At 37.8% G+C, this 15,308-nt stretch overlaps 1 long non-coding RNA gene across 2 annotated transcripts in view; it reads left to right on the top strand.

The window, feature by feature from the left end:
• The window catches only part of LOC119507137, a 78,115-nt gene that overhangs the window by 34,352 nt on the left and 28,455 nt on the right, over positions 1 to 15,308 (top strand). Inside the window, exon 1 of one of the 2 annotated variants that reach the window (XR_005211143.1) lies at positions 1,051 to 1,463. The exons of the other annotated variant lie outside the window; for it this stretch is intronic. This is a non-coding gene — a long non-coding RNA (uncharacterized LOC119507137). Of the gene's footprint in view, positions 1 to 1,050; positions 1,464 to 15,308 lie in introns of those variants that run through there. 2 annotated transcript variants of the gene reach the window in all.

Raw genomic sequence — 15,308 nt, 5'->3', positions numbered from 1 at the left:
GCATCTTTAGAGAAGAACTGGTCTAATTTTCATTAGAGCATGGTAGAGTGGAAAGATCATGAGTTTGTTATCACATAGTCTTGAATTTGCAGTTCTGCTTTCTTATTCCTTAGTTTTCTGACCTTGGGCAAATTACTTAAACTCTCTGTGTCTCAGCTTCATTATATTTAATGTTGGAATGATAATAATATCAGATTAAATGAGGTAGCTGTAGGTACTTGATAAATGTGTTCCCATAGTTTTCTAAGCATTTTCTATTATAGGACTTTCTTCATTGCAGATGAATTATTTATTTTCTAGTCTATCTCTCAAGTAGACTTTGAGCTTCCTTAGGGAAGGAAGCTTATATTAAATATTTTTGTATTTTTGGTGACTAGTGTAATACACAGAATAGATATTCAAATAGTTGTTAAATAAAAGAAAGAATTAACAAATCAGCACTAAATCAGCCTCATTGTAGTAGAGGAATAAAAAAGGGGAAAAATGAATTCAAAGATAACTAGCTTATTTGTGAAAGAGGTTGGAAGTAACACTGGTTAAAAGGAGGAAACGAAGGTAGAAAGAATTCTAAGAACAAAAAGGAGGTACTTTTCAGTAACAAATGCAATATTAAGTCCAGAAATTGGCCAAGAAAAACTTTCAGTGGAGTATGAAGAAGTCCCAGATAAGGATATTTAAGGAAGAAATGAGTGCCGAAGAATGGAGGCAGGAGGGGAGTTGTTAGGGTCAAGTGGAGATACACGCAAACCTATACACACAGGGTATATGTTTTATCTTGTGGGTGGTATATTTGGAGAGAAGTAAGACATTAGATAGCACAATTCTAAGAAGCTCATCTCATTTGATCATCACATATTTATGATTGTCTAATATATTCCAGAAACTGTATGAGTCATGGGGAACATCATGGTGATGTAAACAGGTATAATGATTCTCCCTCATTGAGATTATAGTCAAATGGGAAGACAGACATTGGATAAATCACCAGCCAAATAAATATGTAATTATTAACTGAGGGAAGTTCTATGAAGACAAAATCTTCTAATTTTTCACCAGTGTCCATTCTTCTCATCTTTAATGAGATGAGAAGCTGAAAGCTCAGCAAGACTGGGAGGTGAGCCCCCAAAGGACATTGGACTTTGACTCAGTGACTCATTGGTTAACATGTCCTGTTTTGCAGAAGGTAAAAGTGCTCTTCTGGGAAAGTAATTATCAAGCTCTAACAGTGAGATCTGAATGTAACTTCAACAGATGCCATCATTTTTTAGGTTTGTCACTTATGGAAACTCCACTCAGCCTCCTGGAATCTGGGGACATTTATTCAATGTACTGTGGGGCAATGGTCTGACCCTGAAGCAAGAACACTACTTTGAAAGTAAAACTACTAAATAATTAACAAGTGTACCTACTCAAAGTTGGACTTTGGCCAAGGTGTTAGGAATGTTACTCAGAAAATGACTAAGGTATGTCATGGATATTTGATGAAAGTCCTTGGTCAGTCTGTGGTTTTAAAATTCATCCAGTGACCTGGAAACTCTGAAGGATGGTTAGAAAAGGTTTCTTTTCTTCTTTTTCATCTCAGAATGAGATGCATTGTATGGTGTATTGTACGGAATGGAATCCTGTAGAATTACCCACAGGTGATGTCCTTCAGCCTAGTGCCACCCTGAGGGAGACGGATGTTTATCTGGAGTTTGGTTAAAGAGTTTGTTTCCTTGGCACTTTGGAAAGAAGAGGTGATGGAGTGCAGTTTAGTTTGAAACCCTCAGGAGCACAGCACAGTAACCTGGCACAGTGGGAATTTGCCTGCTTACTGGTGGTAATTTGATCCCATTAGGAAACAGGGATTTTCCTTTTACAGAGTTTTGTCGCATTATTATAATGAATTCCTTCAGCTTCTCCTTAGGCATTATTCTTGCACCTGTTGATGGTGGGGGTTGATTTTTCAATATGCTGAGTACCATTTTATGTCTCATTTCCAGTGCTGGATTACATATTTCTCAAGTAGAAATCCTGATATTCTATACCCATATTTATGCATAGTTACTTGTGGAGAGGAATCTGAGGAGTAGAAAACTTTTTTATTTTTATTTTTATTTTTTTTAAATCAAGAGTAGCTGAGAAAACTGGGAAACCAAAGAAACTAAACTAAATTGCACTAAAGAGAAAAACAATTTTTCCTTTGGACTTATTTTTCATATAAGTAGATCATATGTAGGTTAAACCATTTTGAAACTTGGAATTTATCCAGTTGTGTAGTGGGTAATTAATTGTTTACTCGTATTTTATAGGAGGACATTTTTAACCTTTGTCACTAGTGCCAAATGGAAGAAGACACAGCCTTTCATAATAAGTGTCATAATTCTAATTGCATTTAAAGATTATTTAGAAACAATTCATTTTGAAAACATGCTCTAGCTTGCATACCTTTCTTAGTAAAAATTGATGAAGTAAATTTGTGGCAATAAAAGTAAAACAAGAACAACTGCTTATTAATAGTCTGTTCCACTGTTCAAATTTCATAGGTCCATCTCTGGCTTGTAACATAGACGCTGCCAATTTATTTCTAAAATATGAGGCAAAGTCTTATATAATCAAATGGCTTATTAGAAAAGATCAGAGGATTTCAAAGCACGGTTTAAAACTCAGAACTAAAGTACTGTATTTAAAAAGAGGATCAAAGTGAATCCCATGTCCAGAAGATCCTCTGCATATATTATCCTTCTGTATATTTATCAGAAGTGACTCTTATTGGCATTCACAGTAAGTCTGTGCATATATTAATGATAGATGAAACAGTTTAGCTAACACATTTATTCATTCAGCATAATTATTGGGTGACACATGCAAGGCAAAGAGAAACCCAACACCATATATAGTCTCTTTTTCAATTCTTTTGTCTTTGAAATGCTACTACTAAAGTAACACTTTCAAGACAGCAGTCGTAACACCTGATATTTTATGCCTTTAGGTCAAGATGGTTTAAATAATTAAAAAAGGTAGAAAAATATTAAAATTTCTAAATATTTTAAAATGTGAGTTTAACTAAATTCAAACATTTTTGAATAACTTATATGTAAGGTACAGGGCTAGACAAAGAAGGGTTAGACAAGGTCTCTGTCCTTGAGAAGGCTTCGGTCTAATGGGAGAGATACTATATGCAGGTACATGATAATTTAAGAGCTGTAAGAAAGTTAGAGACAAGATGCTATGTGAGCAGAGAGGTGAGAGGAAGTGCTCTGTTCATGGGTGTTAGGAAGGGCCTCACCAAGAGGCATTTTGAGTCGTTCCTTGAGAGCTAGGTTTTTAAAGTACAAAGAAGGGGGAAGAACATCCTACATGGACACAGGTTGGAGGCAGGAACGTGTACATGTGTTTAGATGATGCGTGAGGGGCATCAGTGGAGGGAGTGTATTAGGAGGATGGTGCGATGGGAAGTATAAAGGATCTGAAGTGAAGACCTCCATTTACAGTCCTTCTACTTAATAACCATGTGAACTTGAGTAAGTCACTTACCTTTTGGAGCCTTAATTTTCTCATTTCTAAAAAGTACAAAGTTAATTTCTGACAAAATGATCAGAATAAGCTATACAACTAAACCCTGAATCTCATTGGCTTACAGCAATAAAAGTCTGTTGTTTCCCAACACCACAGTCCAATTTGATGTGTGAGAGGTGGAGGGGGTGGTGGGAATGTGTGGGAGTGGAAGTTCTGCTGCAGGCCAACATTCAGGCACTCCATCCTGCATTGTCATCACCCTTAACACGTGGTGTCTAAATCCACCACTGAAGGGCAAGAGAGAGGAAGAGCCCGTGGGAGATCTTTTAAAGGAAAAAATAAGCTAAATCTGTCTACATTCCAATGGTCAGAACTATTTGCAAGGCTGCAGTTAGATGGAAAGGGCCTTTGGTGAACCCCGGAGGAAAATGAAATATTTGGGGAAACACACAATGTGTTCTGTGAATCTCCAGAGTTGTTTTGAAGATAACTAGGTAATGTATGTGAAAGGGCTATGGGAATGTAAATCACTGGAAAGATAGATTGGGCCAAGATCTTGAGGTCCTTACATTATTGCAAATTAAGGAATTTATGATTTACTCTTTAAGTTATGGGGTACTACTAAAAGCTTTTGAAGAGGGGAGCTACTTGAACAAATTTGTGCTTTAGGAAGATTGGATAACTTTCTATAGGCTGGAGATTCTTAGGAAAACTGTAGACAGTAGTCTTGTGGGCTACGAGTAGATTACAGGGCCTGGGTAGAGTCATAGCAGAGGTGAGAGAAAGGCAGGCAGGAGTGGAAGAGGCAGTGCAGTGGACTGAGATGTTTTATTAATATCTACATCTGTGATATCTTCCACAGAATGTGTATCATAATATGTGTCAAATAAATGTTGCTGAATGAATTGGTAATGACTCAATGAATGGATGAGTAAGCAGCCAAACAGCAAACAGTTTGTAGAACAGTTAATTTTGTACAGGACTGTTTCCCTCTAGAGATTACAAATTTAGTGTAGGAATTATTTTTTCCATCTTTTAATAGAAAAGATCATACTCTGGATCTAATATACACAAATAATGTAGGCATATGTGTGGCAGTGAGTCCTCATACATGCAAATTGGTGAAGAGGCCTTTGCAGCCGGGATTATCCTGGTGACATGAAGATTAAGTCTCTTAAACAAATAAAGAAACAAAGACCAAGACCGTGGAGAGTCAGGGAAGTCATTGTGAGATAGGGAAAGCAAATCTGCATATGTAGCTTAAAATTGTTGCTTTATTTCAGCATAAATTTATAACTCCTCAGCATGACTCTGAAAAACAAAATATTACTTTGTTAAAATCCAGAGGATTGTGTGAAATAAAATTTGAGGAAAAAACTAGAACTAAACATACAACATAATAAACAAAGACAATATTCTGTTAATACAAGTTTTACATTTGAATTAAAAATTGAATTTATTATTGTAGTTTTTATCTTAAGTAAACTCATTGATTGAGTTTTACAATATTCGTTTATTTCAACACTTTTGAGCTTCTTACGTAGTGCTTAGCCTAAGGATTTAAAGGTTGTATCATTTCAATTCATAATTTAAAGTTGGTTTTAAATAGAGAAAAGATTTCTCTTGTATAAGAAGTAAAAATAAATTACAAAATTAAATTATCTTGTATGATAACTATCATCCTAGGAAATGTACAGATTAAGTTTTAAAACTTTCTCTAATTTTATGCAAAGCAATAATTTATTAATAATTGCTTCTGGTGTACCATCTAAACATTTCTTTTGCACTTTCTCTCTGTTTTTCTTATGAACCTTTTTTTTGTAATATTCATTTTATTGAGATATATTCACATACCACGCAGTCATACAAAACAAATTGTACATTCGATTGTTCACAGTACTATTACATAGTTGTACATTCATTACCAAAATCAATCCCTGACACCCTCATTACCACACACACAAAAATAACCAGAATAATAATTAACGTGAAAAAGAGCAACTAAAGTAAAAAAGAACACTGGGCGCCCTTGTCTGTCTGTTTGTTTGTTTCCTTTCCCCACCTTTCTACTCATCCATCCACAAACTAGACAAAGGGGAGTGTGATCCCCATGGCCCCCCCCAATCCCACTGTCTCCCCTCATAAGCCACATTTTTATACAATTGTCTTCAAGATTCATGGGTTCTGGGTTGTAGTTTGATAGTTTCAGGTATCCACCACCAGCTACCCCAATTCATTAGAACCTAAAAAGGGTTGTCTATATTGTGCATAAGAGTGCCCACCAGAGTGACCTCTCAGCTCCTTTTGGAATCTCTCTGCCACTGAAGTTTATTTCATGTCCATTCACATCCCCCTTTTGGTCAAAAAGATGTTCTCCATCCCACGATGCCGGGTCTACATTCCTCCCCGGGAGTCATATTCCATGTTGCCAGGGAGATTCACTCCCCTGGGTGTCTGATCCCACGTAGGGGGGAGGGCAGTGATTTCACCTTTCAAGTTGGCTTAGCTAGAGAGAGAGGGCCACATCTGAGCAACAAAGAGGCAATCGGGAGGAGGCTCTTAGGCACAATTATAGGGAGGCCTAGCTTCTCCTTTGCAGCAACAGTCTTCCCAAGGGCAAATCCCGTGGTAGAGGGTTCAATCCACCAAACCACCAGTCCCCTATGTCTGTGGGCATGTTAGCAACCATCGAGGTAGGGCAGGCCAATACCCCTGCATTCTCCACCAGCTCCTCAAGGGGGCTCTACATATTTTTTTCCTTGGTTTTTTTTTTTTTTTAAGCTTTTGCTTTCTAAATCAACTGTATGAAAACTAAAAAAATTAAAAAAAAAATTAAAAAAAACATACAATAAAAGAATATTTCAAAGAGGCCATAACAAGGGAGTAGGAAAAAGACAACTAACCTAAGATAAGGCTTTCAGTTTCTCACCATTGAGTGCTATGCTGGCTGTGGGTTTTTCATATATGCTCTTTATAATATTGAGGAAGTTTCCTTCAATTCCTACCTTTTGAAGTGTTTTAATCAAAAAGGGACGTTGGATTTTGTTGAATGCTTTTTCAGCATCTTATGAACCTTTTTATCCATTTGAATTAAATGACTTAGTGGTAGAGAATTGTACAGAAATCAGCAAATGTACTTAAAATTGTACTATATAGTTATATCGATCATAAGGTAAAATTTTTTTATTGAGTCAACAAATATTTATTGACTGTCTTCTATATGCTAACACTGTGCTAAATGTGAGGAATTTAATGGTGAATTTATGTCTTAATGATATATTGCAGTCTCTTTCCTCAAAACAGTAGAGCCAGCAGATTCAGTCTCTGTACTTTAGCAGGTTGGAATAGATAATGACAACATCTTCCAAATATTTTTGACCAAGGGAGCTTTTCAATGTGGGGAACATCAATTTTCTCTTCAGCTTTCAGGAATTATATCTACATTTATATTTTAGCATGTGCTTGTAACCATGATTAAGCCGTTGTTTCAGTGATTGAGTGGCCAATAATCAAAGGGCTATCAACTTTTGTCTTTACTTGGCCTCCTAATTCTTTTTGTTTTAGAGTTGAAAGAACTTGCATAGGTGTTTCCAAAAAACTAACTATATATATATATATATAAGATTATATGTATATATACACACATATACACACATGCATATATGATATGCAATATTATATATATAATATTTCTCTTTCCACGTTAAAATGAGTATGCTATGTTCCATTTTCTATGACCTAGAGTGTAGTAAAACTCTAAGTGCATTCGTTGGCAAAGTGAACAGTTTGAATTGTACAGGGTAAATCTGAAGACTGCTGTGTTCTATTGTGATGTTTATATATTATGTATGTGCATGCATATATACATTTTTTTTTCAGTTTTATGTAAATTGGTCTTGCAACAGTTTAGTCAACTAGAGATTAAGGCATATGACTTAAATGTTCCTGTTATTAATTTTAGGTCATTGGAGAAGATAATGGATGCAGAGAAGCTTTTATGGAATTTCACATTCTTATGTCAAGAGGTCTAGTACCACAGAATTCTAATGACAAAGACATATTTTAAAAACAAATCCAAGCAAAGATTAATTTTATTCAATTATAATTTCATTTTTTTGCTTGTAATGCCATAGTGATTTTTAAATGGATTAGACAAACATTACTTGTATCAGGAGGAGCAGTACAATGATTCTTGGAAATGTTAATCAGGGCTCCCCAAATAAAGAGTATCTGATCAGATTAGCTTGGACTAGGCTGTATGCTCAGTTTCCCCTTTGGTGATTCAAAATATTTATTGACATATTTAAGTAACTAGAAGGGCTTCAATAAAAAGAAACCTATTGAACTTTGTTTGCAGTTAATAAACTAAATTAATTAAGCAAAGAAAGTCTATTTTTTTTTTTTTAACCACCAGTTTGGGAAGCACTCCATTAGCTCATTCAAAGATTGTGGCCAATACTATTAAAAACTGTAACTCAAAATGTACCCTAAGTACAAAGTGTGTGACCAAGTTTCATGACTTTCTGCAAAACTCTTGATGATTGGACCATCTTGCTCTACTTGGCTTTTCTGAAATGTGTTATGTGGTTACGCCTCCACACTCTTCTATGCCTTCTCCTTTGTCATCTAGAATGCCCTTCCTCCCTTTGTTTGCTTGGCTAACTTATAGAACTTGCAAGTCTTAGCTCAGGTGGGTATCGGGACCCATGAAATATTTTCCTGACTCCATCTGCCTGTCAAGAACTGGGAAGGATCTGAAATTTTACCCTATTTTCAAGTTAACAATTTAGTTTCAAGCCACAGTTTCATGGATGCTGTCAGAAGACACAAGACTCCTGAGTAAGAGACAAAGGATCTTATTACTCCTGCTATGGCAGGCAGCATGCATTTCATTTTTGTGCTAGTTCTCTTGTTCCCCAAACCCCACAGGGACAACACAGAGGGATCCTGGATACCGCACATATAGTGAATTTGTTTCTGAGCTGAGGAACCCTGAGCTTAGGGAACACCAAATTTTTTTCTTTTATGATGAATAGACCACAAGCAAGCCTGCCCAATTTTCACCCTGGAGCGAGACATAATCATTATTAAACTGGACAACAAACATTTCTATCCTTTCCTCAGAAAGAAGACACTATTTCCATCTCCCAAAGTTATTCACTATACAAACACCCGGGAAAAGAGAGAAAAGGCTGTTAGTGTTTCTGCTCAGAAAATGTGCAGAAATGAGAAAGACCGTGGAGAATTGTGTCCTAACACCAAAATCGAAATCACTGACTGCTATTTCTTGAACTACCGCAACCACCTGCACATTCTACGATTATAGTACTTCTTGATCTGCTCTAAATGTTGTTTTTCTGCAGCGACTGTGTCTTTATTTCTGTATTTGCAGCATCCAGTTGAGTTCCTGGTACAGAGTAGGTATTTAGCAAACTTTCTGAGATGCAGGGTGGTGTCCTTCAAGTATTTCCTGGATCAGTTTTCAAGTTTATTTTCCCAATTACTTTAGGAGAAGGGACAGGAAAATGGGATAAGCATGTTTTCACTTAAAATCTCAGATAGCTTTAGTTACCCAGGGGGAATATTTTCCTTTAATATTCAAGCACTAGTTCTACGGCAGCTTTGGCAGAGGTAGCAGGACTTAGCAACCGACAGCTATCAAGACAGGGAGGGACCACAGCAAACGGAGTCCTGGCAGCCAAACAGCCGAGGTGTTGGGAAAGCTGGAAGCGATTAACCACGGCATCAGGGACGAAGCAGGGCCTGGCATGGCAGCTGCGCTCCAAACAGCAGGTTGGGAGATTTAAGCCATGCGTCACCCGAGCAGGATTTTAACAGATTATTAAGAGTTTCCTGGTCATGAAAATGGGAAGAGGAAAAGGGAACAGCAGGTGGGAAGGAATACAGTTAGAAACACCGTATGCTGGCAGAACACCAAGTAATTTTATATTGCTAGGATACAAAATTTGAAGAAAGAGTTGGGAGGAGATTAGACAAGAAAGTAGCCAGAGCCTAGGTAGTGAGAACACCCAGCAGTGCTTCTCAAAATGTAGTTCTCAGTTTGGCAACTGTTTTTCTTGGGTCCATGAAGACATGGGTGCAGAAATTGGGAATAAGCATTTAGAAAGTTTCATGGCAATTTGACAGAGTATTTATGCCTGTGAAATCTAATAAAAAAAGTTTGGGCTTGTGTTTTGTATGTGTTTGTTTCTTGGATTAAATTTTTTCCACTATTTTTTATTGTGTTTTGCAAAAGCGTATTCCATTACTGATACTTGGTTTGGAAAGAAACTTGGTTCTTCAAATGGTATGAGAAGACAGCTATAAGTGGAGGGCTTTTAGAAAAGAGGTTGTATACTGAGCTTTTCAATTTGCATTGATTTCTTTGGCACCAGTGGTAGGATAGATTACAGGAGGAGAAATTAGAGGCTGGGATTTAAGTTAGACAGCGACAGCACCAGAGATGGATGGTAAGAGCCTGAACGAAGGTAGTGGCAAGCAGAGATGGAGAGAAAGGGAAGGATTCAAGGGATAGTAATAACATCTAACCCTTATCAAGGCACTTGGTAGGTTGTAGGCACAGTTCTGGGACCTCTCTGTCCATGATCTCATTAAATTCTCCAACAACTCTTTAAGATTGTGCTACTATTATTCCCATTTTACAGATGAAGGAACTGAGGCAAAGAGATTAAGTAACTTGTCCATGGTCACACAGCTAGTAAGTGATAGAGATGAAACTTGATCCCAGGTAGCCCAGCTCTTAACCCCTGTGATATACTACTAGGCAAAATCAATGAGACTTTGTGAATTTGTGAGTGAAATGGTGAAGAAGGGTGTGCCAAGGAGAACAAAGAGGACTCACCTGGTTGTTGTGCTGAGATTCCCAACCCAGGGGACAGAAGATGGAGGACAGCTTTGACAAGAAGGCAGGAAAGGTGATGAGTTCATCTAATGTTTGTTGAATAAAATTGCAGAAATGGAATTAACTGAATGAATTTGGTGATTAAAAAGCTTTTAGTTTTTTTAAAAATTTGTAAATTAAGAGAGTACTAAGATACGAAAGGCAGTTTGCTAAGTGCCTCACTGTAATTCTTAACCACAACCCATTAGGTGGATAGGCTGAATATGAATGGACAGAAGAAAAAAAATTGAAAGTGACCACAGTGTTTCTACAAACCTGGATTGACTGGGAGCTTGTTAAGAGAGAAATTCCAAAAAGAGAGTAAGTTTCGTTAGGGAAGGGGTGGAGAGTATCCAACATTTATTGAATGTCTACTGTGTCAGGTTGACAATACATTATCTTGTTTAATCCACATAATAACCCTACCAACTACTTATTATTATTCTTATTGCACATAAGAGGAAGTCCTCATCAGAGATTTTAAGTAACTTGACCAAAACCATACAGTAAATGGTGGAACTAAAATTTGAACTCAGAGCTTATCCAAACCTAGTTCTAGTCATTATGGCATGTTGCCTGTGATATGATGAAGAGTGTGTGTGTGTGTGTGTGTGTGTGTGTGTGTGTGTGTGTGTATGTTAAATCTGAGGTTCAGGCGGGACATTAAGAAGAGATGCCTACCAAGAGGTTGCAAGCAAGATGAGAGATCAGAGTTAGAGACAAACGTTTGGGAATATAGTGGATTGACTGCATTAACGGTCCTCAGTATTCATGTCATTTGATAGGGCCTCCTACACTGTGGGCTTGGTCAAGAGACTTGTTTTGGTCAATGGGACAAATAATGGAAAATATACGGTGAGCAGAGACTTGAAAATTCAGAACATGGGTATTGGAGCTTGTCTTCTGTCTGGTCCCAGAACCTGAGCCACCATGTGAACAAGCCCAGCCTAGCAAGGTGGATGCAGGGACACGTGGCCTGGTGCCTTCGTGGCTCCAGTCAGCAGTAAGCTAACCCCTGAAGCAGATCTACTGGGCTGACAAGCTGACTAAAAACACATGAGGGTGCCCAGCCCAGTCTACTGGAAGAATTGCTCAGCAGATCCCATCTGAAATTTGTGACCCATAGAATCATGAACTAAGTAAACGGTGATTGTTTTAAGCCACTATTTTGGGATGGTTTATCATGCAGCAATAGATAACTGATAGAGAAAGTCACTGCATAAAAGGGATAGTTGTCAACTTGAGAGTGAATGAATTCACCAAAGGTGAAAAATACTGAGAACAGAATGATTTATTTTGTTTTATTTTTCATAGGATTTTATTTATTTTAAAACAACCCAAACTCACAGAAAAGGTGCAAATACAGTACAAAGAACACCCCCCTCCTTTTTTTCCAGATCATTTAATACTCATTATTTTCAAATTCAACCATCAAAATCAGGAAAATAACATTGATACAACTACTGCCATCTAATCTTCAGACTCCAATCAAGTTTGCCAGTTGTCCCAAAAATGACCTTTATAACAAATTTATCCAGTTCAGAATCATGTTACCTTTAGTTGTCTTGTCTCTGAGTCTCCTTCATTCTAGAACCATTTTCAGCCTTTTATGACTTTTATAACTTTAATAATTTTGAAGATTATGGGTCAATTATTTTGTAGTATGTCCCTCTCTGTGGGTTTGTCTTATATTTTCTTAAAACTAGATTCAGGTTATATACACTGTTGGAAAGAATATCATGGAAGTGAAGCTGTGAAACTGTCTTCTTTTCATTGGTGAATGAGTAAGATTTGTTGCTAGTGTTTACTTTGATCACTTTTTTAATGTGTCTCTCAGTCTTTTCCATGATGAAGTTATCCTTTGCCCTTTGTAAAGAATAAATATTTTGTGGAAAAATGCTTTGAAACAATGTAAGAACCCCATTCCTCAACAAACTTTCAGTTTTTCATTTCTCACTTTATAACAGTATGAAATCATGGGTTTCCTCTTTTATTCAGTGAGTTGTCTGTTATTATCAGTATTTATTTTGTTGCCTTCAATTGTCCTGATTTGACTGGTAGGAGCCCATTGACGCTGGCTTGTGTTCTTTTGACACATCTCCTTGTTCTTTGGGAACTTTGTTGCTCTCTAGCCCAATAAAATGTTGCAGGCTCATCTTATATTTTTCCGGTTCCAGGCCTAGAATCAGCCATTTCTTGAAGGGGGCCCCATTCGTTTTAATGGAAAACGGTAGTTAGAAGTCAGGCTATGAGTACTGAGTGTGCTTGTGGTGGCTGTGATGTCACTCCCTGTAGGCCCTCTTAATGGACACAAGTAGGGAATATAGGCATGCATATACAAATGCAAATAAATATATATATATCATGCATATGCACATATATGCATTTGCATGCATATTTCTAAATCTACATGTATGGGAAACAATGACTTTACACCTCAATACTACAGTGTTCCTTTTAGTTTTCTCCCTTTCTGCATTGATAATACCCTTCTCAAACAGAGAGAAACTGGCTCTCTTTACCCTTATTATATTAATTTATTTGCTTGATCCCTCAGTGTGTAATTCATCTCCCATTACCACTACAGTTTCCTCTCTCTTGTGGATGTCCTCCCCATCTAAGTTTTGGCTATTATTAACATCCTTGTTTCACAGATGAGGAAGCCCAAGTGTGAGTACTTGAAGTAGTGTGACTACTGTCACACAGCTGGCAAGTGAGAAAGAGGGTGTCTCCAGAGTTCATGTCACCGAACACCAAGCTCGCCTCCACCCGCACTCCCCCACTCTGACATCAGGGCCAGTTCAGGATCCTGCTCAGGTTCTGACAGCCCTCTTTGGGCCACCCTCCTTGCTAACTGCTCTGCCCCAGCTAATGCTTTAGGGCTGAATTGTTTGGGAAGGGAGAGGAAAAGGAGGAGCATTTAGACTGATCGAAAGCTGGAAAGAATGGAAGAGTGGTCATGATGGGAACTAAAAAGCCCCTTCATGAAGGTGCTTAGATGAAAAAGAACAGTGCTGTCCTCCACCACGTCAGAGTCTGTGAACATCCGGTATAACCAACAGTATCATTTTGAATAGCAATATCCAAAGCAAATGAAAATATTATTTTCTAGGCTCCAAAGAAGACATTAATAGACTAATACCTTCTCTAGGGGAATTAGAATATTGACCAGAGCTCAAATATAGGGCAAAATCTCCCCGAGACTCTGTATTTTGGCTGCATAACAACCTTTGGTGACTGTCCACCAGATTAAGCACCCAGGGAAGGATCATCTTGGGTTCTCTCATTGAGCCCCAGAGATCCTGTCTTTGATCTGTGCTTGTTCCCACTTTTTCTCCCACCTGCAGGAAGCAGGATGAAAAATGACACTTGACTCTTCAGTGATGGGTTGAAAGCTAAGCTATTTTGCCAGGTGCTTTTTGAAGGTAAATAATCTTCAGATTTCAGGAAACAGTGATTTTCTTTGTAAATGCTTCTTGAGGTAAATAGTTTCCAGAAATGGAGGCAGATGGATGGCATTGATCAGGAAAGTGGGAATTGTTTTTCCCTTCAAGAGTTTCTGGAGTGATTAGCATCTCTTTGGCTTTTGTCCCATATTTTACCTGAGTGTTGTTGCCTTATTGACTCTGCTAGTATAATCTGTGTATAGTTCCAGGTGCCTCATTAAATTTTCCTGTTCTGCTGACATCACCTGTCAATACATATCACTTACTTTTGAGTGAAAATTTAGCAATATTTTAGAGGCTTGGGGTAAGTACTAAAAATGCTTCCAGGGTCTCCTTAGCCAATTAAAGGAGAACAATTGCAAGGACAAAGAGAATGTGCTTGGTCCAAGAGATGGTTTTTATGATTCTTTGTGTTCGTTCAGGAATAACTGGCTGAATATGTAGCCATCACAGGCCTTTATTACCTTAGGGAGCTCTGTGTGCAAAAATATAGCAGTGTGAGTATGTGCAAATGTGTGTGCACGTGCATGTGCATGCTTGTGTGTATGAGAGAGAGAGAGGTTTGTCTTTTACTAATGGCGTTTACTTAACAGCACTTCATTGTACTTGTTATGTTCTTATTATCCCTCCCAAATTTCCTTCCATCTTCATTTTGTTCCCTTTATCTCAACTTAGATTAAGAAAAATCAGGGGAGTTTGAGATAATTAATTTTTAGTTAAAATTTACATCCACATTTCTCCAGATAGCTAATGATTAGTTTTCAGTAATTACATTTAGGAATTTTTGAGCCAGAGAAAAAAATTAGCTGTGTATTTGGTTACAGGCTGTCTGCATCATTTTGTAAGTCTTCTTCAATGTATTCTAACTGCAGGCACTTTCCTATAATGGTAACATACAGAAAACCAATCATATCCCAACAAAAGGGTTAATGATATTTCATTCTCCTCTGGAGAATTTTTGCTGAATCCGTTCCCAGGACTGAGCAAATCCTATTATTGGCAAAACAAATGTAAGGTATGCTGCACCTGACGGTGCTTGCCCTATCTCTCTGGTCATGGATGACCTCCAGGACTGTTTCCTCCCAGAACCCTTCTGAGCCTCATTCATGGTCTATTCCCATCAAACTGTGGACGTGACCAAAGGAGGATATTTGTGTCAAGACTGCCCAGTGAATAATCAAATCCAAGTTGCAATTGTTCAAGGCTGCAAAACATTTTGAAGTCTGAGTTCTCAGGGAGTCCGTCAACCCCCTCCCCTGCCCCCCACCCCTCCACTCATGCATTAAAATTAGGGGTGGGGGTGGGACTGGGCAAATAAAAGCTACCCAGAGAAACAGTTCAGGAATGTTTATGCCTATAACTTCACAGATAAGATACCTCCCCTGACTCCCTGCCAGGAAAAAATCAGCAATGATCAGAAAAAGGGGGAACTATATCTTTCCAAAAGAGTTTGAAAAAAAACA

Source organism: Choloepus didactylus, chromosome 12, assembly GCF_015220235.1.
Source record: "Choloepus didactylus isolate mChoDid1 chromosome 12, mChoDid1.pri, whole genome shotgun sequence".
In the NCBI taxonomy this organism is placed as follows: Eukaryota; Metazoa; Chordata; class Mammalia; order Pilosa; family Megalonychidae; genus Choloepus; species Choloepus didactylus.
Note: the sequence above shows the minus strand (reverse complement) of the source record. Positions and strands in the feature narration are given on the sequence as shown.